At 48.4% G+C, this 23,855-nt stretch overlaps 1 protein-coding gene across 3 annotated transcripts in view; it reads left to right on the top strand.

Moving 5' to 3' along the window:
* The window catches only part of LOC146808758 (cornifelin homolog), a 120,901-nt gene that overhangs the window by 79,114 nt on the left and 17,932 nt on the right, over positions 1-23,855 (top strand). The window lies entirely within an intron of this gene.

The raw sequence follows: 23,855 nt of genomic DNA, 5'->3' as shown, positions 1-23,855 counted from the left end.
ATTAAAGAAATTCTAGAATATCGACACCAGTACATTGTCTTCGTATGCCCAGAACATGTTTCAGTTCCCCCCAAGGAAAGAAAAACGTATCACATAGACAGACAGAATCCCTTACGCGAAGTGCACCCAGTCAGAGGTGATGACAATACTTTTAAACGCGTGTTTGTGTACACGCCCATAACTAAAATTGAATTATTAGAAATGAAGAAAGTAGTACCTAGCCATGACAAAGACCCAGCAGGTTTCCACCGTGAGATAAAAGACATGTTACTCATGGGAGAGTATACATACCCTGACATTATGAAAATATTAAAAGTCTTATTACCTGCCGGTATTTACGAGAAACTCAAAGAAAAGGAATGGGAGGTGGGAGACCAAAAGATAGATTGGACAGCATTAGAAAACGAAGAAAAGGCCCGAGCTGCAGGTTCAGGGCTTGGGGAAAAGACTACAGCATTACCAGGATTATTAGTGCAGGCACTACCACGTTTATTGACTACGAAAAAGGAAGACTGGGGTGCAATTTCAGCCTGTAAACAAAAACAAGATGAAGACACTAGTGATTTCTATTCCCGATTTGAAAAATGTTTTGGTATTAATAGTGGCATAAAAGCAAGTAGTGAGTCGTATCCACATCTGTTTGTGACAAAATTAGTTGAAAATTCCCTGCCCCAAGTTAAGAATGGAGTACTGAAATTCGAGAGTACTTGGCAAGGTAACACACCGTCACAGATGTTACAAATGTTACAATATCATCACAATAGAATTAGAGAAGAACAAGAACATGAACAAAGCCGTATGAAAGACACGAAAATGAAAATGCTTGTTGCGCAGTCAGTTCCAGCTGACGGTCATAAAAAGGGTACGACGCAGTCCAATGATTCAGCGGGTCCTGTTAGAGGGACATGCAACTATTGTAAACAGCCAGGCCATTATATACACGATTGCGCAGTTCTGAAACATAATATCTCTACGGGTATAACGAAGGAGAGACCACGTCCGCCTAGACAGGATCAGATCCAACAACAAGTCCCTCAGCATGCGCAACCTATGCCAGTTCCACAACAGACCGCACCACGACCACAACAACAACCACAACAACAGCCACAGCCTATTGCTGCAACACAAAACACGACACAACAGATGTACCAGTATGCACAAAACGACTATCCAGAGTATCAGCGCTACACATGAAATAGCCTAGAGAGGGAAGTTGGCTTACCCCTTATTGAGGTTCCTGTAGATCAAGAGGGTCCTTATGTGCAGAGTCAAGTATTAGGGAAAGACAGAAGGTTCCTACTTGATACAGGGGCAAGCAGAACAACTATCAGTCATAGCGAAGTCCCAGGGGTACCCCTCTCAGGCTCACAAAATATTTCCCTTGGTTTTTCAGGAAAGCCCACTATTAACGAAGTATCGCAACCACTTGCATTCACAGTCGGTCCATTAACACGGACTACAGATCTATTGCTTACGAAATCATGCCCAGAAAACTTGTTAGGTATAAAAACATTGAAGGCTCTAGGAGCTATAATATGTTGTTCTCCGGACGGAGTACGACTATTTTTGCGTGACTTTAAAGGTCACTACGTGTCTAGAGACATGGATCACAGGTTACAGAATCTACCTGCACATTTATGGGCGCAAGGCCCCACTGATGTAGGTTGTATGCACATTACACCATATCGAGTCACACTCAAAACAGGAGTGGTACTACCACGAATACGACAATACAAGTTACCGCCCGATGCTGTAGTGGCTTTACTGCAAATCATTGACGAGCTCATTGCACAAGGAGTGACTGTAGAAACTGACTCCAATGTATGTAATTCCCCGATTATTCCGATTCTTAAACGAACTGATCCAAAAGCACCCCCAGTATATCGATTAGTTATTGATCTGCGAGAATTAAATAAATGCATTGTACCACAATACCCCGTGGTCCCAGATATCTCTTCCTTACTGACAGCTATTGATTCAGAGGCAACGTTCTTTACTGTAATTGACCTCAAGAACGCCTTCTTCAGCGTCCCAATCGATACGGAAAGCCAATATTTGTTCGGATTCAGTTTAAATGGACGAAGTTTTAAATTCACACGCGCACCTCAAGGATTCACAGAAAGCCCCAGCATCTATAGCCAAGCACTGAAAAGAGAACTGGACAGTATCCACATGCCAGCTAACACTGCCCTGCTTCAATATGTCGATGATCTGCTGATCACCGCCCGAAGCGAACCTGAATGTGAAAAAGCATCACTGACGGTTTTACATTTCTTAGCCGACAAGGGGCACAAAGTGTCCCCTTCGAAGCTGCAATTCTGTGTCCAGCAAGTTGTGTACCTTGGGCACTTGCTGTCCAAGGGGGGAAGACAGCTTACACCCGACCGTATCCAGTTAATCGTTAACATGCCGCCACCCAAGACACAAAAGGAGGTGCGGGCATTCATAGGCCTCACTTCGTACTGTAGGCAGTGGATCCCTCAATATGCATTTCTAGCAAAACCACTCATTCAGTTGACAACACAGGAGGCAGCGACATCGACTGTTCTCCCTTGGACTCAGGAACATACACAAGCTTTTGAAAGCTTAAAGAAAGCTTTATGCCAAGCACCTGTTTTAGCAACACCATGTTACAGCAAACGTTTTACACTCTTTGTCACAGAACGTGAAGGTACTGCTTTGTCAGTACTCACGCAGGACCAAGCAGGATCATACAAGCCGTGTGCTTATTTTTCTAGTACATTAGATCCCGTAGCTCAGGCTCTTCCTGCGTGCCTGAAATCAGTCGCAGCAACAGCTTTAGCAATCAGACAAAGCGATGCCATAGTGCTAGGACATCAATTGACAGTACAAGTACCACACGCAGTAGAGGTTCTCTTGAACCGGACCCAAACACAACACTTGACTATAGCAAGACTGACGGGTTATGAATTGACATTGTTCCAGCCACACATAGAAATCAGACGTTGTAGTACATTAAATCCTGCCACACTTTTGCCATTAAGTGGAACAGACCCATTGGCACATGATTGTATTGAAGTCATTACTATTACGACGAAACCCAGACAAGACTTGACAGATATTCCATTATCAGATCCAGATCTGACATTGTATGTAGATGGTTCATGCATGAGAACAAATACAGGAGAGTTAGTGGCCGCTTATGCAGTCACAACAGACACTGAAGTTATTGAAACAAATTGTATCGATACCTTGTCAGCTCAAGCAGCAGAGCTCATCGCTCTGACACAAGCCTGTATTCAAGCCAAAAATAAGAAAGTCAACATATACACAGATTCACGTTATGCATTCGGAGTCGTCCATGACTTCGGCGTGCTTTGGCGAGAGAGAGGTTATTTAACTTCTCACGGTGCCCACATCCAGCACGGTCCCCTTATTCAAGCTCTGTTAGATGCAATACATCTGCCTACTGCAATATCGATTATGAAGTGCAAGGCCCATACGAAAGTGACTGACATTATTTCTCAGGGTAACGACCTAGCTGACAGAACAGCTAAACAGACTGCTCAGAATCAGACCCATACAACTGACACGACAAAGACAATAGTTCCGACACCAACACACTGCATGACAGTTAAGGATCCCGCCCTTGATGTAATTGACATACAGACACATGCTACACCAGAAGAAATAAAGAGATGGACTGAATTAGGAGGGATCCAAACGGATCAAGGATGGATGACGAAGGGAAAATCTATATGGTTTCTTCCTGACTCCATGGTTCAAGTCATCGTTAACACAATACATAGTCCAGCGCACCTAGGAGAGAAAGCTATGCTAGACAGTATTCAACACATTTGGTTCAATAAACACTTGCGAGCAGCAGCTAAACAGAAAGTACGTACCTGCATGATTTGTTGTCAGTTCAATCCAGGAAAAGGCATACCTGTAGAACAGGGTGGATTTCAACCTCCCGATCACCCTTTTGAAGTCCTCCAGATGGATTATATCCAGATGGAACGATGTCGAGGATTCAAATATGTCCTCGTAGTTGTATGCACTCTTTCCCGGTGGACAGAGGCGTATCCCGTCTCAGATTACACTGCCCCGACTACTGCCAAACAGTTAGTTCGAGAATTCTTCCCACGGTATGGTTTGCCCCGTGTCGTGTACTCAGATAATGGCCAGCCATTCTCATCCGAGCTAATGAAACATGTTTCACTTCTGTTAGGCTACCAATGGAAATTCCACTGTGTCCGACATCCCGAGGCAGCAGGTCTCGTGGAGCGACATAATCAAACTCTGAAAATTAGACTGTCCAAAGTATGTAGAGAAAAAGGTGTCGACTGGATAGTAGCTTTACCAGTTGCGCTCTTTTACATGAGAATGGTAGCACACTCTCGAACAGGGCTATCCCCGTATGAGGTGATCTTCGGTAGACCACCAAATATGTGGGGGACGCCTATACCTCGTAAAATCACTGATGTTGATTGTAATATGTTGACAGATTACCTGGCTTCCTTGATGTCTGCACTACAATCTTGTCGTTCACAGGTAGCTGCAGCCTTCCCCGATAACACTGAGGTGAAGCCCCATGACGTGGTTCCGGGGGACTTTGTGCTTGTAAGGAACTTCGACAGAAGGAATCCGCTGGAGCCTCGCTGGCAGTCGCCCAAGCTCGTCTTATTGACCACAAGGACAGCTGTGAAGATTGAGGGACGCAAAGGGTGGTTGCACTCGAGCCATATAAAAAAATTTCATGGACTACCATCTGACTTGAACTTTCAGCCCTGCATTTCCTCACAGACTGACTCAAAACTCCCCCTGGTTGATAAGCCAGAAAAGGAGAATTGTAAACTGAAACTAAGGTCTAGCAAGTCAGACAATTTGATTGTTTAAGTCCTCTTCAAGGTGAATCGGTTGAATTTGTCTCTGACATGTATCCTCTAGACCGAAATAGAGAGAGAAATAGACAGAAACAGCTCAAGAAACATGCGTACTGTAAATCACTTCGTAGTCACTGCATAGTGACATTATTAATTATGTTTTCTCTAAGTCTTCTGATTATTACTGCCAGTATATTATTACACATGTATTACCCTATTTTCAAGCGTGCTTACAATGTTACAGCCGAACATTCTTTTAGCGAATTACCTCCACATGAGTTGTCCTATAGATTTGCGCTGCGCAACAATACATTCATTAGTATGTTACATCATTCTCATCAGACCAGCAATGCTACAAATTGTTGGATATGTGGCCGACTCCCTCCCTATCAGAAACACAGGGGAGTTCTGCCCCTCTTTCCGTATCCATTCACACACAATGGCTCCTGTGGAGCATGGTTTAGTTTGATTAATTCCCTAGATTCAAATTCAGTAGTTTATCAAGACAACTGGGTATGGGGAAACCTGAACCTAGTTTTACTTAAAGTCTGCTACCCTAACAAGGAGGGACTTCCCAAAAGAACAGGGACTGATCTAGAAAATGAAGTATATGGATTAGGTAACTTTACACTTAACCTCATGATCCTGAATGTTGAATCCGAAGCTACACCAATCTTGCCCGCTATGTCAGTATTTCCAGTTAGAGGCGAATTATGTGTAAGAAAGAATGGTTCAATACACATGGGCCATAGTAAATGTACCACTGTAATAGAATTCAGTGATAAAGGCAAGTCCACATTTAGAGCTTCCCGTCACTCCTACTTCATCTGTGGTCACACCGCATACATACGCCTACCCCTAGATTGGGATGGTACCTGTTACATTGCATTCCTCCTGCCACCTGTTTTCCTAGCCCCGCCTGATTATCATAGGAATACCCATTTAGTACACAATAGACAGCAGAGAGATCTCCCGATTGTCGACTACACTGAAACAGCATGGGAGCAATACACAGATTTCAATAAAGGTTTCTTTCCCTACATAGGTACAGTCACTAATAGTAAGCTGATACGTAGATTAACTAGAACCCTTGAAGCAGTAGTGAATGAAACTACTTCCGCCTTAGGCAACTTAACAGAGGAGCAGTCTGCGATGCGGATTGTTGTTCTTCAAAATCGTCTTGTCCTTGACGTCATCCTGGCCGATAGGGGCGGAGCTTGTAGGGTCATCGGATCAAGTTGCTGTGTTTTCATACCAGAAAACGCGCCGTCAGTATATAAAGCCATAACTCGACTTCATAAGATCATAAGCCAGATACACCAGAATCCAGGCACCTGGACTTGGTCCGGTTGGTTCTGGAGCGTGTTGTCAGCCTGGGGATGGAGAATCCTATCCTTCCTAGGTATTGGCTTTCTCATACTATTCAGTTGCTGCTTGTGTCTACAATGTGGGCCAGCGATTTGTGGTCTGTGTGCCACATCGTGTATCCCGCCTTCAAATTTTCATTCAAGATCCCGGAAGAAGAAAGAAGAACAAATTATGCTATATGAACAGATTGATGGATTGATGAAGATGGATATTTCATGAGGGTCCGTAGGGGACAAGGAGGGAATGAGGAAATATGAATTTTTATGATCAGTTATGTCCCCTATCTTAGACCCCAACGGCTCCATGTACATGTTACAAGTACATGTATGTTCCCTCCAGTTCCAGCTATGAAGACGCAAATACATGTGCGTCCAACGTCAACATGTCCTCTTTCAGATCCGCCATGAATGGGTCGAATATTCCATTCCTAAGTATGATTGGCCACCGACTTTATATGGTTCACTTTTCACGTTTTACAGTTCAGGCGAGTAGGCCCTGAATTCTGCCATCAAGCCTTTTCCTGCTTCTGCCTCTGGAATGCTCTAGCCTGGACCTGCATCCGTATCCATGAACTTTGTCCTACTCCCTGCGCGGCTAACGGTGCCTGACGCGGCCTGTTGCCTGCCAAAAACTGTATTCAGCCTTCAAGTTATCTGCTCCGCTCCTCATCCAATGCATTCCTGTCTAGTAGTTTAGGTAAACATCCTTCCAGCTACCGAGCAAAGGGCCCGGCCTCGCTGTCTTTATGCAAGTAATTCATAGCCCTTGTTACCATGGAAGATTCCTGCCCCCTCGCATCTCATGTAGACACATAGACGCTTGTACATGCACTAACAGTCAGTATAGAATAGATTCCGTCCGAGAGACCTTTCCTTTTGGATAAAACAGTTCCTTAAACAAAGATATTAGATACGATTTGGGATTAGGTTGACCTGACCCCCCAGACTTCTGTCTCCACATGTAGAGCTAAATGTCAATTCCCCTTCACCCTCTAGTTGCACGTCAATCACACGTCATGCGGCTGCGCGCGCATCTCTGCCAAATATTTCTGCTGACACTGCAGGATTCTCTTATGGATCCACCCACTTGTGACATCATTTTAAATGAGGTTTCTAGTATACGCCTATTATTACGCCTATTTTCATTACGTATGTGTATTCTTATCTGTATTATCAGTTGTTACGCCTCCTGCATCTGTCTTAATGTAATGCTTTTCATATATATATCATTACTTGTCAATAAGATATTGCCTATCCCTTCCTGAACCTTCGTGGTGATGGAATACGATTGCCTGGTTCGAACCATAATTCCTTTGTAAGGAATAAAGTCCTTTTCAGAACCTCTAATACCACGGATTCTGCCTCTTATTTTGACTGAGTTATTCTTACTAGACTTTACCGCATAAAAAATAGTACAGGTAATTTAAATATTTACCACACATGTGAGAGGTGCTGCCCCCTGGTGAGATTTGGCAGACTGGGGTGAGAAGGGGTTGACCACTGTTGGACCCGGCCTCGTGGCGTGGTCCTTAACCCCCCTGGACTGTGGCCGTTCCCCGCCCCGGCCTTCACGGGCCACCCGTCTGAACTGCTCCAAGGCCCTTCACCCGGAACTGCACGTGGTCGCATGCTCCTCATGGCTCCGCCATCTTGTTGGCATCTACATCACCCCGTGCACCAGCCGGCGCGACCCCGCTCAACCCGGCCTCGACCCCAGCGAAGCCCCGACCTCGAGGCACCACGGACTGGCCAGGGGGTGCCGCAGGAACCATTCATCGCCCCCGGCGGAGGACGGTATCGATGGGACCCCCAACTGTCCTCCCCTCTCGAGGTGTGATCACCCTGCAAACTCCCATGGGCCTGGCGCCTCTCCTGCTGGGCGTCTGGCCACCTCCACCCGGCCACTCCGCCCCCTCGGGCGCAAGGGTCCGGACATCAAAGGGCTCCAGACCTATATCTGGGGCGACCCCACCACAGCTCGGCAGTTGTATCCCGGAGTCGAGAGCCCTGCTGATCGAATCGCGGCTGACCCTACGGAGAAGAACTCTTGTCGGAACCATCACGAGCCCTGCTGACTGCGTCGCGGCTCCCTCTTGTGAACCCTTTCTGAACCACCTGGAACATCGGAGCCCTGCAGACGCTGTCGCGGCCCCACCTCGCTGAGACCTTCCTCGGAGCCCTGCTGACGACGTCGCGGCTCGAGCTGAGCAGAAACCATCTTGAGAGCCCTGCTGATTGAATCGCGGCTCTCCACGAACTGTACGCCAGAGCCCTGCTGACGCCGTCGCGGCTCGACCCCTCCGAGATCGGAGGTCCTCCAGCTTGAGGATAAGAACTGGGCCCCAGGTACCCTCGTACCACATTCCTGCCAAAGACTGTCCCGCTACCCCTACCCTTCCAAAGAGACATTGAGACTTCTGGTGGATCCCTCGATCCCTTCGTGTAAATATTGAACTCGTAACCTTTTATTGATGATAAAGAATTGCTTGTCTTGAGACAACCTCCTTGAGTCCGGTGTGGTGGTGTTACTGTGCTAGTACGTGATAGGAGAAGGATCTCTCAGGAGACTTCTCGGCAGCGCTCGGCTACTTCGTGCAGTGCGAGGGCCCCCCTTGGTGGTCTCACCGACTCCTCGGGGTCCGCCTTCCAACATTTGGTGGCAGCGGTGGGATCCGAGCCGAACGCAGTACGTACCAGCCAGTACCCACTAGCTACCCATCCAAACGAATAGCATCATGAGCAGCCAGGAAAACAACGCGACAATGGAGTTCCAGCCCGAACGGCTGGAAGAATATACGCACAAAGAATTAAAACAGTTCTGCAGAGACAAAGGCATTGCAACCACCAGCCTCGGTACCAAAGAGGAGATGCAGAAAGCTCTGAGGGCATGGTTGGAGGCCGGGGCAGGCCCCTCCCAGGAAGAAGGGCCCTTGCCCCTGACGGAGACCACAGCAACCGCACTGACCCCGGCAACCGGAGGAAGAAAGAGCCTAGAAACCGGCCTCTCCGAAGAAGAAATACGAGAGCGGGAAAAGGTCCGGAGCCACGAGCTAGAGCTCGCCCGACTGCGACTGGACGGCGAACTCCAGCTGGCAGAAAAGAAACTGGCCCTCGAGCAGCTACGCCTTCAAGAAGAGATAGAAGAGAAGAGACGACACCGGGAGTTGGAGGAAAAGAAACTCACCCTTGAGCACGAGCGCAGTCTCAAGGAGCTCGAGATCAAGGCCAAGAACGGAGGGACCGACACCCCCAGTACTAGAGACACTCTACCGCCTTCCGAGGCCAAAGTACATATCCCGAAGGAGGTCGTCAAGGAGTATTACAAGAATGACGATATCCAACAATGGTTCAAGGCCTATGAGGTGGCCATGACCTCCCATCGAGTGCCCCGAAAAGACTGGGGCGCAGGCCTGTGGGGGCGATTCCTGAGTGAAGGGCGGGACACGCTGCTCCAGCTACCGGAGGAAGTGATGACCTCCTACGATCACATGAAGGAGGCCCTGCTCACCCGCTACGGGCTAACAGCGGAGATGTACCGCCAGCGGTTCCGAGACTGCAAGAAAATCCCGGGTACCACATGGGTGGAATATGTGGACTTTTTTAGTCGGGCCCTAGAAGGGTGGATCAAAGGCAGCAAAGTAACCACCTACGGGCAGCTGGTCGACCTCATCGTGTGGGAACATCTCTCCAACAATTGCTTCGTGGAGCTGAGACAGCACCTCCTCGACAGCAAAATGACCGACCCGCGGAAACTGGCCGTCGAGGCCGATCGATGGGTCAACTCCCGGGTCCCCCGGAGCTCAATGGGGGAGTACCAGAGGAACCCCAACGGACCCCCACGCCAGCGTGGTGGGGGGGGAGGGCCGAACAGGAACCGAGACCCTCCCGCTGGGGCCCCCAGGAGCCCCCCTCGAGGGCCACCGCAGCCACATCTCTCCCCGAGCCTAGCACGAAGGGTGGGCCCGGCCCGACCCGGACCACGGCCACCAGTGACCTGCTTTGGCTGCCAACAAACCAGACACTTTGCCAGCGACCCGGCCTGCCCTCTGAACCGAAGAAACGGGGCCGGCGGGCCCCCGCCCCGGCAGCTGACAGCCGCCGCCTTGGGGGGAGGAGAAGAGGAAGAAGAGGCCCTCGACCGAGAGAACACTGAGTGGGAGCCGGCAGCCATGTCCCTGGTCTGCCTGGGTAGCCGGGAGATGGTACCCTGCACCCCCATCCCAACCAACACCCAGAAGTACCGGCAGCAGGTCACGGTCAACGGACAACGGGCCGAAGCCCTTCGCGACACCGGCGCCAGTATCACCGCTGTCCGCTGCCACCTGGTGACCCCTGAACAGATTCTACCGAATGTGCTGTGCCCTGTACGGACGGCCGACAACAGTGAAAGCCTATGCCAGATGGCCCTGGTCCCCTTCGAGTGGGGAGGGGTGACGGGCCTGCTGAAGGTGACAGTGCGCGACGACGCCCCGGTCGACTGCCTCCTGGGGAACGACTTGGAGAGTTCCCCCTGGGCTCAAGTAGAACGACGAGAGCACCTCCGAATGTTGGGACTGGCTGATTGGGCCTGCGCCATCACCCGGTCCATGACCGCCCAGGCCCCCCGCTCATCCTCGACCTCTGGGACCGCCCGACCCGAGGGGCTCTCACCCCCTCCCGCCAGCAGCGAGGAGGAGGCGGACACCGACCCTGGGTCCAGCGAATCCTCCCCCGAAGAGATGACTTCTCCGAGCGCCCTACCAGACCTGACGCAATGGCAACACGAAGGGGGCCCCACCCGAGAGCAGTTCCAGCAAGAGCAACAGTCCTGTCCCTCTCTCGAAGGGGTCCGGCAGCAGGCGACCGCGCAAGCCAACGGTGACCAGACCGGCACCCACTGGATCTACTGGGCCGAGGGCCTGTTGTACAGTGAACAGAAAGTAGCAGAACTCGGGGCCAGCCGCGTGTTGGTGGTCCCCCTCCGCTTCCGGGAGTTTCTTCTCAACCTGGCCCATGATGTGCCCCTCGCCGGACACTTGGGGCAAGACAAAACGTACAGTCGTCTGGTGACCCACTTCTACTGGCCCCGGATGCGGAGAGATGTGGACAACCACTGCCGGTCCTGCCAGACCTGCCAAGCCAGCGGAAAGACGGGGGGTCGGGTCAAGGCCCCCCTCCAGCCCTTTCCCGCCGTCAGCACCCCGTTCGAACGGGTCGGAATCGACATTGTGGGACCCCTGGACCCCCAAACCGCCCTGGGCCACCGCTTCATCCTGGTCCTCGTGGACCACGCCACCAGGTACCCGGAGGCGGTCCCGCTCAGAACCATAACGGCCCCTGTGGTAGGCCGGGCCTTGATGGGGATCTTCTCCCGAGTGGGATTCCCCAGCGAAGTGGTGAGCGACCGCGGCACGAACTTTATCTCCAGGTACATGCGGTCCCTGTGGCAACAGTGCGGGGTCACATACAAGTTCACGACCCCATATCACCCTCAGGGGAACGGACTGGTTGAGCGATTCAACCGAACATTGAAAGGGATGATCCAGGGCCTGGAAGAACCACTCAGGCGGAAATGGGATGTCCTGCTGCCCTGCCTCCTGTTTGCCTATCGGGAGGTCCCGCAGAAGTCCCTGGGGTTCAGCCCGTTTGAACTATTGTATGGACACCCGGTCCGCGGACCGCTCAGTCTGGTCAAGGAGGGCTGGGAGATGAAGCCCCGAGGCGCCCCTCCTGACGTCTACCGATACCTCCTGACCCTCCGAAACCAGACCCGCAAGTTCCGAGCCATCGCCGAAGCCAACCTCGAGGCCAGCCAGGAGGACATGAAGCGGTGGTACGATCGCAACACTTCTACTGTAGAATTCGAGCCAGGTCAGAAAGTATGGGTCATGGCCCCGGTCGAACCCGGCGCCCTCCAGGACAAGTGGACCGGGCCCTTCAAGGTGGTGGAGAAGAAAAGTCCCGTCACCTACTTGGTCGATCTGGAGTCCCCCCGGAACCCCCTCCGGGTCCTACATGCTAACAGGCTAAAACCCCACTTCGCCCGGACCGAACTGAGCCTGCTGCTGGCGACCGACGAGGGGGGCGAGGACGACTCCGAGCCCTTGCCCGACCTCTTGCAATCCGACATTCACGATGGATCGATCGAAGGGGTCCAACTCGCCTCGTCCCTGACCCCGGAACAGCGCAACGACTGCCAGCGATTACTGCGGGACTACGCAGCCCTCTTCTCTCTCACCCCGGGGGTGACCCACTGGTGCGTCCACGACGTCGACACCGGGGAGAACCCCCCCATACGACACAGAGCCTACCGGGTGCCTGACCGAGTGCGGGCCTGCATCCAGGCCGAAGTAGCGAAGATGCTGGCCCTGGGGGTCATCGAGCCTTCCGACAGCCCCTGGGCCAGCCCTGTCGTCCTGGTGCCCAAGGCCGCAGCTCCCGGCCACCCCCCGGAGTTGCGATTCTGCGTGGACTACCGAGCCCTGAATGTAGTAACCAAGACGGACGCACACCCGATACCCCGGGCCGACGAACTCATCGACCGCCTAGGGGCCGCTCGCTACCTGAGCACGCTGGACCTCACCGCCGGGTACTGGCAAATCCAGCTCACCCCCGGCGCCCAAGAAAGATCCGCCTTTTCGACTCCGGATGGGCATTACCACTTTCGGATGATGCCCTTCGGAATGAAGAACGCCCCGGCCACCTTCCAGAGACTGGTGAACAAGGTTTTGGCCGGGCTTGAGGCCTTCAGCGCGGCCTACTTAGATGACATTGCCGTGTACAGCAACCACTGGGCCGAGCACCTCCTCCACCTAAAGGCCGTCCTGGCCGCCCTCCAGCGGGCCGGGCTCACAATCAAGGCCAGCAAATGCCAAATCGGCCACGGATCCGTGACCTACCTGGGCCATCAAGTGGGGAGCGGGCAGGTGGCCCCCCTCCAAGCAAAGATAGATGCCATCCAGACCTGGGAACCCCCCACTACCCAGACCGCTGTCCGGGCCTTCCTGGGCCTCACCGGATACTACCGACGGTTTATCCGGGACTGTGGGAGCATTGTTGGCCCCCTCACAGAGTTAACGTCCAAAAAGCAGCCCAAGAAGGTACACTGGACACCCCGCTGCCAAACAGCCTTCGACACCCTCAAAACGGCCATGTGTACTGCTCCGGTGCTGCAGGCCCCGGACTACCAGAAGGAGTTCGTGGTACAGACGGACGCCTCCGAGTATGGGATCGGGGCCGTCCTCTCCCAAACTGACGAAAAGGGGCTCGACCGACCAGTGGCCTTCATCAGCCGGCGGCTACTGCCCCGGGAGCAACGCTGGAGCACTATTGAGCGCGAGGCCTTCGCTGTGGTGTGGGCCCTCAAGAAGCTCCGGCCCTACCTCTTTGGCGCCCACTTCCGGGTCCAGACCGACCACCGGCCCTTGCAATGGTTAATGCGAATGCGGGGCGAGAACCCCAAACTGCTGCGATGGTCCATCTCGCTACAAGGGATGGACGTTGACGTCGAACACCGGCCCGGCAATGACCACGCCAACGCCGACGGCCTGTCCCGCTTCTTCCGCCTTGACGAGGAGAATCCCCAAGGAGATGGGTGACTCTCCATGCCTTCGGCTGGGGGGGGACGCCTGTTGGACCCGGCCTCGTGGCGTGGTCCTTAACCCCCCTGGACTGTGGCCGTTCCCCGCCCCGGCCTTCACGGGCCACCCGTCTGAACTGCTCCAAGGCCCTTCACCCGGAACTGCACGTGGTCGCATGCTCCTCATGGCTCCGCCATCTTGTTGGCATCTACGTCACCCCGTGCACCAGCCGGCGCGACCCCGCTCTGTCGTAAATAAAATACCGGACTGAATTTCATACGGAATCTTAAAATAAAGTAAATAGCTCAAAATAACAAGAGGCAGAATCCGTGGTATAAGAGGTTTTCTAAATGGGCTTTATTCCATTCAAAATGGCCGACTCGAGTCGCGGCCTTCAGGTTCCGTCACCACGAGGGTTCAGGAAGTGAAGTACAATAATTTATTGATAGACATGTATTTTTATAATAAGTACATTACAATGAAACGAATGTAGAAGGCGTAACATTTGATAAGAAAAGTGACAAAACAGGTACGTAATCGAAACTAGGCGTAATAAGGAATAAAAGAAACATGATTGGTTTGCATTATCAGACATAGGTGGATCTATAAGATAATACTTGGCATAGATGCGCGCGCAGCAGTATGACGTGTAATTGACGTGCAACTAGGGGGTGAAGGGGACTTGACATTAACTCTACATATGGAGACGAAAAGTCTGAGGGGTCAAGTCAACCTAATCCCAAATCATATCTAACATCCTATGTTTAGAGAACTATGTTATCCACAAGGAAGGACTCTCGGACAGAATCTATTCTATACTAACTGTGTGTGCGTGTACAAGCGTCTAAGTGTCTATATGAGATGCGAGGGGCAGAAAACTTTCCATGGCAGCAGGGCTATGAATCACTTGCAGGAGGACGGAAAGGCTGAGTCCCTTGCTTGTGAGCTAAAGGAAATGTTTACTTAAATCACTAGACAGGAATGCATCGGCTGAAGAGCAAAATAGATAATTCGAAGGTGAAATACAGCTTCTTGGCAGACAGGCGAAAACTGGCCGAGGCAGGCACCGTTAGCTGCACAGGGAGTAGGACAAAGTTCATGGATACAGATGCGAGCTCAAGCTGAAGCTGTCAGAGACAGAGAGCAGGGAAAGGCTTTGAGGACAGAATCGGGCCTACTCGCCTGAACTGTAAAAATGGAGTAACTTAGCCATATAAAGTCGGTGGCCTGTCATACCTAGGAATCGAATATCCAGCCCATTGATGGCGGATCTGACAGAGAACATGTTGACGGTAGACACACATATGTTTGCGTCTTAGAAACTGGAACTGGAGGGAACATACATGTACTTGTAACATGTATATAGAACCGTTGGGGTCCAAGATAGGGGACATAACTGATCAGGAAAATCCACATTTCCACATTCCCTCCTTGTCCCCTACTTGCCCTTCAAGAGATATCAATCTTCATCATTCCATCGATTTGCTCATGGAGCATCATTTCTTCTTCCTTCTTCTTCCGGTATTTTGAACGAGAACTGTGATATGGAATGCATGATGTGGCACACAGACCACAAATCGCTGGTCCACATTGTAGGCATAAACAACAACTGAAGAGCATAAGAAGGCCAATACCTAGGAAGGATAGAACTCTCCATCCCCAGGCTGATATCACACTCCAAAACCACCCGGACCACGTCCAAGTGCCTGGATTCTCGTGTATCTGGCTTACAATCTTATGAAGGCGTGTTATAGCTTTATATACAGATGGCGAATTTTCTGGTATGAATATGCAGCAGCTGGATCCGATGACCCTGCAAGCTCCGCCCCTATCGGCCAGGATGACGTCAAGGACAAGACGATTCTGGAGAACAACAATTCTCATCACTGATTGTTCCTCTGTCAGATTGCCTAGGGCGGCTATAGTCTCGTTTACTACAGCTTCAAGAGTCTTGGTTAGTCTACGTATCAGCTTACTATTTGATATAGTACCTATATAGGGAAAGATACCTTTATTGAAATCTACATACTTGTCCCATGCCGTCTCAGTATAATCGACAACTGGGAGATCTCTCCGCTCTCTTTTGTGTACTAAATGAACATGTCGATAATAATCAGGAGGAGCTAGGAAAACAGGTGGCAAAAGGAATGCGATGTAACAGGTACCATCCCAATCTAGAGGCAGACGCATATATGCCGTCTGACCACATATAAAGTAAGAATGGCGAGAAGCTCTAAATGAAGATTTACCTTGATCACTATATTCTACTGTAGTAACGCATTGGCTATGGCCCATGTGTATGGAACCAACTTTTCTTACACATAATTCACCCTTTACTGGGAATACTGACATAGTGGGCAGAATTAGTTCAACTTCGGATTTGACATTCAAAATCATAAGATTAGGCGTAAAATTACCTAATTTATACACTTCATTTTCTAAATCAGTTCCTGTTCTACTGGGGTGACCCTCCTTATTAGGGTGACAGACTTTGAATAAAACTAGATTCAGATTTCCCCATATCCAATGTTGTTGATAAACTGCTGTGTCTGGGTCTATGGAATTTAATAAACTAAACCATGCTCCACAGGAGCCATTGTGTGTGAACGGATGTGGAAAGAAAGGCAGAACTCCTTTGTTATTCTGATAGGGAGGAAGTCGGCCACACACCCAACAATTGGTGGCATTACTAGTCTGATGGGAATGATGTAACATACTAATGAAGGTGTTATTGCGCAGCGCAAGTCTATAGGACAACTCATGTGGGGGTAGGTCACTAAAAGAATGTTCATCAGTTATATTGAAAACACGTTTAGAAACAGGATAATACATATGCAACAATATACTTGCAGTAACTATTAAAAAACTCAAGGAAGACAAAATTAATAAAGTCACAATACAGTGGTTACGCAGTAATTTACAATAAGCATGTCGTTTCATTATGATTCTGGACTCTACATGATTCAGACCTAAGGGATACATGTCGGGACAGATTCAACCGCTTCACCTTGGAGAGGACTTAAACAATCAAATCGTCCGACAGCTTGGATCTGGACCTGAGTTTCTGTTTATAGAGTTCGGTGCTACTGGCCTCAGCCAAAGGTAGCTTTGAGTCAATGGGGGAAGACACACGGGAAGTACTGTCTGTGTCAGGAGGAAGTCCATGAAATTTTTTGATATGGCTGGTATGCACCCAGCCTTTCCTTCCTTCGATCTTCACAGCTGTTCTGGTCGTCAGCAGGACCAACTTAGGAAGTCTCCACCTTGGCTCCAGTTGGGTTTTCCGATCAAAATTCCTGACGAGGACATAATCGCCAGGAATTACATCATGAGGTTTCACCTCGGTGTTGTCGGGAAAAGCTGCGATTACCTGTGAACGACAAGATTGTAGTGCAGACATCAAGGAAGCCAGGTAATCTGTCAGCATATTACAGTCAACATCAGTTATTTTACGGGGTATAGGCGTCCCCCACATATTCGGTGGTCTACCAAAGATCACCTCATACGGGGATAGCCCTGTTCGAGAGTGTGCTACCATCCTCATGTAAAATAGCGCAACTGGTAAGGCTACTATCCAGTCCACACCCTTTTCCTGACATATTTTAGACAGTCTGATTTTTAAAAGTTGATTATGTCGTTCCACGAGACCTGCTGCCTCGGGGTGTCGGACACAGTGGAATTTCCACTGATATCCCAACAAGAGTGAGACATGTTTCATTAATTCGGATGAGAAAGGCTGGCCGTTATCTGAATATACAACACGTGGTAAACCGTACCGTGGGAAGAATTCTCGAACTAGCTGCTTGGCAGTAGTCGGGGCAGTGTAATCTGATACGGGATACGCCTCTGTCCAACGGGAGAGAGCGCAGACAACTACGAGAACATATTTGAATCCTCGACAACGTTCCATCTGAATATAATCCATCTGGAGGACTTCAAAAGGATGGTCAGGAGGCTGAAATCCACCCTGCTCTACGGGAACACTCTTTCCTGGATTAAACTGACAACATATCATACAGGTACGAACTTTTTGTTTAGCTGCTGCTCGTAAATGTTTGTTGAACCAAATGTGCTGAATGCTGTCTAGCATAGCCTTCTCTCCCAAATGTGCTGGACTGTGAACTGTAGCTATAATGGCTTGAACCATGGAATCAGGGAGAAACCATACAGATTTCTCCTTCGTCATCCATCCTTGATCTGTCTGGATCCCTCCTAGTTCCGTCCACTTCTTTATTTCTTCTGCTGTGGCATGTGTCTGTATGTCAATTACGTCAAGTGCGGGATCCTTAATTGTCATACACTGTGTTGGGGTCTGAACTATTGGCTTTGTCATGTCTAATGTGCGATTCTGAGCAGTCTGTTTAGCTGTTCGGTCAGCTAAATCATTTCCTTGAGAAATGGTATCAGTAACCTTCGTGTGTGCTTTACATTTCATAATCGATATAGCAGTGGGTAGATGTATTGCGTCTAACAAGGCATGAATGAGGGGTCCGTGCTGAATGTGGGCACCATGGGACGTTAAATAACCTCTCTCTCGCCATAGTACGCCGAAGTCGTGTACAACTCCGAATGCATAACGTGAGTCAGTGTATACATTAACTTTCTTATTTGTGGCTTGAATACAGGCTTGCGTTAGAGCAATAAGTTCTGCTGCTTGGGCTGACAGAATATCTATACAATGTGTCTCAATAATTTCAGTGTCTGTTGTGACTGCATACGCGGCCACTAAATCTCCTGTACTTGTTCTCATGCATGATCCGTCTACATACAACGTCAGGTCTGGATCTAACATTGGAACGTCTGTCAAGTCATGTCTAGGTTTCGTCTTTATTTCAATGATTTCAACACAATCATGAGCTAGTGGGTCTGTTCCAATTACAGGTAATAGTGTAGCAGGATTCAATGTATTACACCGTCGGATCTCTATGTGTGGTTGAAACAATGTCAGTTCATAACCGGTAAGTCTTGCTATGGTCAAGTGTTGTGTTTGTGTTCGGTTCACAAGAACCTCTACTGCATGTGGTACTTGTACTATCAATGGGTGTCCTAATACTATGGCATCGCTTTGTCTGATTGCTAAAGCTGTCGCTGCCACTGATTTCAGGCATGCAGGCAAAGCCTGAGCTACGGGATCTAATGTACTGGAAAAATAAGCACATGGCTTGCGTGATCCTGCTTGATCCTGAGTGAGTACTGACAAGGCAGTACCTTCGCGTTCTGTAACAAAGAGTGTAAAATGTTTGTTATAACATGGTGTTGCTAAAACAGGTGCTTGACATAAAGCTTTCTTTAGGCTTTCAAAAGCTTGTGTATGTTCCTGAGTCCAAGGGAGAACAGTCGATGTGGCTGCCTCCTGTGTGGTTAACTGAATGAGTGGTTTTGCTAGAAATGCGTACTGAGGGATCCACTGCCTACAATATGAAGTGAGGCCTATAAAAGCCCGCACCTCCTTTTGTGTCTGGGGTATTGACATGTTAGCAATTAACTGGATGCGATCTGGTGTAAGCTGCCTTCCCTCCTTGGACAGCGAGTGACCAAGATAAATAACTCGCTGAACACAGAATTGCAGCTTAGAAGGGGACACCTTGTGCCCCTTGTCGGCTAGGAAATGTAAAACTGTCAGAGAAGCTTTTTCACATTCTGGCTCGCTTCTCGCGGTGATCAGCAGACCATCGACATATTGAAGCAGTGCAGTATTGACTGGCATGTGGATACTGTCAAGTTCTCGTTTCAGTGCTTGGCTGTAGATGCTGGGGCTTTCTGTAAATCCTTGAGGAGCGCGTGAGAATTTAAAGCTGCGCCCATTTAAACTGAATCCGAACAAGTATTGGCTTTCCGGATCTATTGGGACGCTGAAAAAAGCATTCTTGAGATCAATTACAGTAAAAAATGTTGCTTCGGAATCAATTGCTGTCAACAATGATGATATATCAGGGACCACAGGGAATTGTGGTACAATACACTTGTTTAGTTCACGCAAATCAATAACCAATCGGTACACTGGTGGGGCAGTAGGATCAGTTCGTTTAAGAATCGGAATTATCGGTGAATTACATACATTGGAGTCTGTTTCTACAACTACTCCCTGGGCAATTAGCTCATCAATGATTTTCAGCAAAGCCACTACAGCATCATGCGGTAACTTGTATTGTCGCATTCGTGGTAGTACCACTCCTGCTTTCAATGTAACTCGATAGGGTGTAATGTTCATGCAGCCAACATCCGTAGGGCCTTGTGCCCATAGATGTACTGGTAAAGTCTGTAGTCGGGGATCCATGTCTCTAGACACATAGTGACCTTTAAAATCACGCAAAAACAACCTTACTCCTTCCGGAGAACAACATATTATGGCTCCTAGTGCTTTCAGAGTTTTAATTCCTAACAAATTTTCTGGGCATGATTTAGTAAGCAATAAATCTGTAGTTCGTGTCAAAGGTCCTATCGTAAGTGGTAGAGGCTGTGATACTTCATTAACAATAGGTTTTCCTGAAAAACCAAGGGAAACATTTTGAGAGCCTGAGAGGGGTGCCCCTGGAACTTCACTACGTTTTATGGTTGTTCGACTTGCCCCTGTATCGAGTAAGAATTTTCTATCTTGACCTAATAATTCACTATGTACATAAGGTCCTTCTTGATCTACCGGAATCTCGATAAGCGGTAAGTCAACTTCCCTCTCTAGGCTGGTTCATGCGTAACGCTGATACTCAGGGTATTCATACTGTGCAGTCTGATACATTTGTCGTGTTGTGGTTTGTGTGGCAGTAGCAGGCAACGGTGGTGCAGCTGGCACAAACTGTATGGGTTGCTGTGAGGCTGGCATAGACTGTTGCTGAACTGGCATGGACTGTCCATGCTGCATAGCTCCTTGTTCATTCTGATCTTGTCTAACTAATCGTGGTCTCTCTTTTGCAATACCTGTAGCTATATTACGTTTCAGGACTTGACAATCATGTACATAATGGCCTAGTTGTTTACAGTAATTGCAGGTTCCTTTTACAGGAACTGCAGAATCACCAGAATGTGTCACACCCTTTTTGTGACCATCTGCTGGTACTGTCTGAGAAACTAGCATTTTCATTTTTGTATCCTTCATGCGTCTATGCTCGTGTTCTTGTTCATCCCTAATTCTATTGTGATGATACTGTAACATTTGTAGCATTTGCGACGGAGTGTTACTTTGCCAGGTACTCTCGAATTTCAATATTCTATTCTTCACTGGGGGCAATGCATTTTCCACTAATTTTGTCACAAATAGATGTGGATATGAGTCACTACTTGCTTTTATACCACTATTTATACCAAAACATTTTTCAAATCGAGCATAATAATCGCTTGTGTCTTCATCTTGCTTTTGTTTACAGGCTGTGATTGCACCCCAATCTTCCTTTTTTGTAGTTAATAAACGTGGCAGTACCTGTACTAGTAAACCTGGTAATAGTTTAACTTTATCCCCGAGCCCCGAACCTGCAGTTCGGCTCCTTTCTTCCTCTGCTAATGCTGTCCAGTCTATCTTTTGGTCTCCCACTTCCCACTCTTTTTCTTTCAGTTTTTCATAAATGCCAGCAGGCAAAAGCACCTTTAATATCGTCATAATATCAGGAAAGGTGTACTCTCCCATCAGTAACATGTCTTTAATTTCTCGGTGGAAACCCGCTGGGTCTTTGTCATGACTAGGTACTACTTTCTTCATTTCTAATAATTCCATTTTTGATATGGGTGTGTAAACAAATACACGGTGAAACTCATTGTCTTCGCCTTTTATTGGGTGCACTTCCCGTAAAGGATTTTGTCTATCCATGTAGTACGGTGCTCTTTCTCTGGGGGGCAAGGAGAGAGAATCTGGATTTACAAAAAGGACGTACTGCTTACGTGACACTAATATCTCTTTAATTAGCTTGTTACTAGAACCTCTCCATCTGTACGTAAGTAGTTCCGTTAATATATCAGGTAAAGGACCAGGGTCAGTATGTTGGCTCTTATATAATATGAGGAGTTGCTGAATCATATAGATTCCAGCTAAACGTTGTTCATCTGTACTGAGGTTGAGAAACGTGTGTGCTACGGTCTCATCACCGTATTTTTCAGGACTAACAATCCAGTGAACGGCTGATCTGGCTAATTCTTGCTCATCTATGGAATCGAGGAGGTGATAACCCCTTCGTTCTCGTAGTATTTTATCTGCGGCTTGAAACAAATGTTCAGGAGACTTCAGATTCATTACAGGCGTCGGATACGTTCTGCTATTATTTGGACATACAGAGTGTATTGGATCAGAAAAACATCTAGTATTTTCACAAGATCTTCCTCTGCCTACATAGGCTATGGTCTCTGACTGTCTTGCAGAGTTCCCTGATTCGGACACTTCATCTTGCTCAAACTCGTCTGTTCCCAATCTTTCTTCATGAATACGCTCTATTTCTTTACGGATTTTTCGGCACATGGCTATTATACAATTTTGCTTATCGTGTCTCCCTTCCGATATATTCTGACTCCATTTTGTAAGAATAAGCATTGCATTCGGGTCTACCCCCGGACGATCTTGATTTCTGATCACACAGTTTATGAGGAAACGTAACAGTTCCCCCTGTATTTCTACTTTCTGGAATTCCATAGCTCTGTTAATACATCCTGGATCTCGTCCTGTTTGAACAAAATGATATATGTTATCCAGATGCGTAGTCATTCCTGGTAACCTTGCTAAATACTCTGCGGCTCGTCTGATACGTAATGATGCCAGGACCATTTCGTCCTCTTTACCGACCACGGGGTCATATCTACAATTTACAAGGAGTTCCTTAAGCGTACGTTCATTTACGAATTTTGGTGTACGTGAATGTGTTGACTCTTGAAAGACAAGTTTATTTATTCTAGGTGGTGTAAAAGTACTGCTAGCACCTCCCGTGGCCCCATCTGGGGCGTCGGGTGTGAAAGGGTTCGTCGAACGTGACACAGCAACTATGGGTGTTGATACCTCTGTAGAGTCGACTGCGGAGACAGATGCGGAAACAGATGTGCTTGCCGACGCTTGTGTCGGAACTTGCTGTTGCACGGGGACAGATACCTGATCCTGACGTTGAACCCCTCTGCCAGATGGTCTATGTGGTGCGGCGTTAGCATACTCGGGAGCTGCGTCATCTAGATATGAGGAAAGAAAAACATCTTCTGCGGTTCTGGGAAGCCCCTTTGGATGTACCTTAATTGGAAATAACGGGGGTGGCAAGTCTTTTGGTATCTCTGGAGCAGCCTTAGGTAATCCTTCGGCTAGTAGGGGATACATACCATTCATAAGAGCATTTCTTTGTCTATTTACTTGTTCTGATCTCACTCGGATACCTTCCTCAATTAATAGATTTTCTTGAACTTTATTTGAACTTTCTTTACTCCTCTCTTCTTGTCTACGTGCTTTTTCTGTTCGTCTATGAGATTCTTTACGCCATAACTCAACAGCGTCTTTCTGTGACTGTCTGACCCTTCTTTTCCATAACTCTTCCTCCACTTTCATGATGCACTCTGCATCCCAGGTTCCCGCTGCGGGCCACCTTTGACTTTCCGGTAATCCCTTGGTATAATCTACCCATAGATCAAGAAACAATATGGCATCTAAGCCATGCTTATGGTACATGAAATGTCCTGGAGTGTCTCTAGGAGGAATAGGAACTGCTTCTTCAAGCACCCCTTTTCTGGTAGTAATCTGTCTTAACTTCGAGAAGAACGGCATATTGACAACTGATCTGATACTTACTCTTGAACTTGCTTAATACGAGAAACACAATAATGAACAGTGAACAATGAACAGTCATTCATACCACAATATGCAAGACATTTTCTGAATACTTTAAACATTAAACATTAAACATTTAATAATGGTCGACAATGATGACAGTCTGCCTAACTAATCACCACGCTGAATTCTTGACAATAACTGAATACTTCGGAATACTTGATATACTGCTAAACAGTACATATACACTGCTAAACAGTGCAGACCGGATTTGTGTACCCAAATCCGTCTTGACCGGCACAACCTATGTGCGCGTCAACACGCCTCCCCGGCGATGGTACTCACCGAGTAGCTCCTTGAA

The sequence above is a fragment of the Triturus cristatus genome, chromosome 7 (assembly GCF_964204655.1).
Source record: "Triturus cristatus chromosome 7, aTriCri1.1, whole genome shotgun sequence".
NCBI classification, from domain to species: Eukaryota; Metazoa; Chordata; class Amphibia; order Caudata; family Salamandridae; genus Triturus; species Triturus cristatus.
This window is presented reverse-complemented; position numbering and strand designations above follow the sequence as displayed.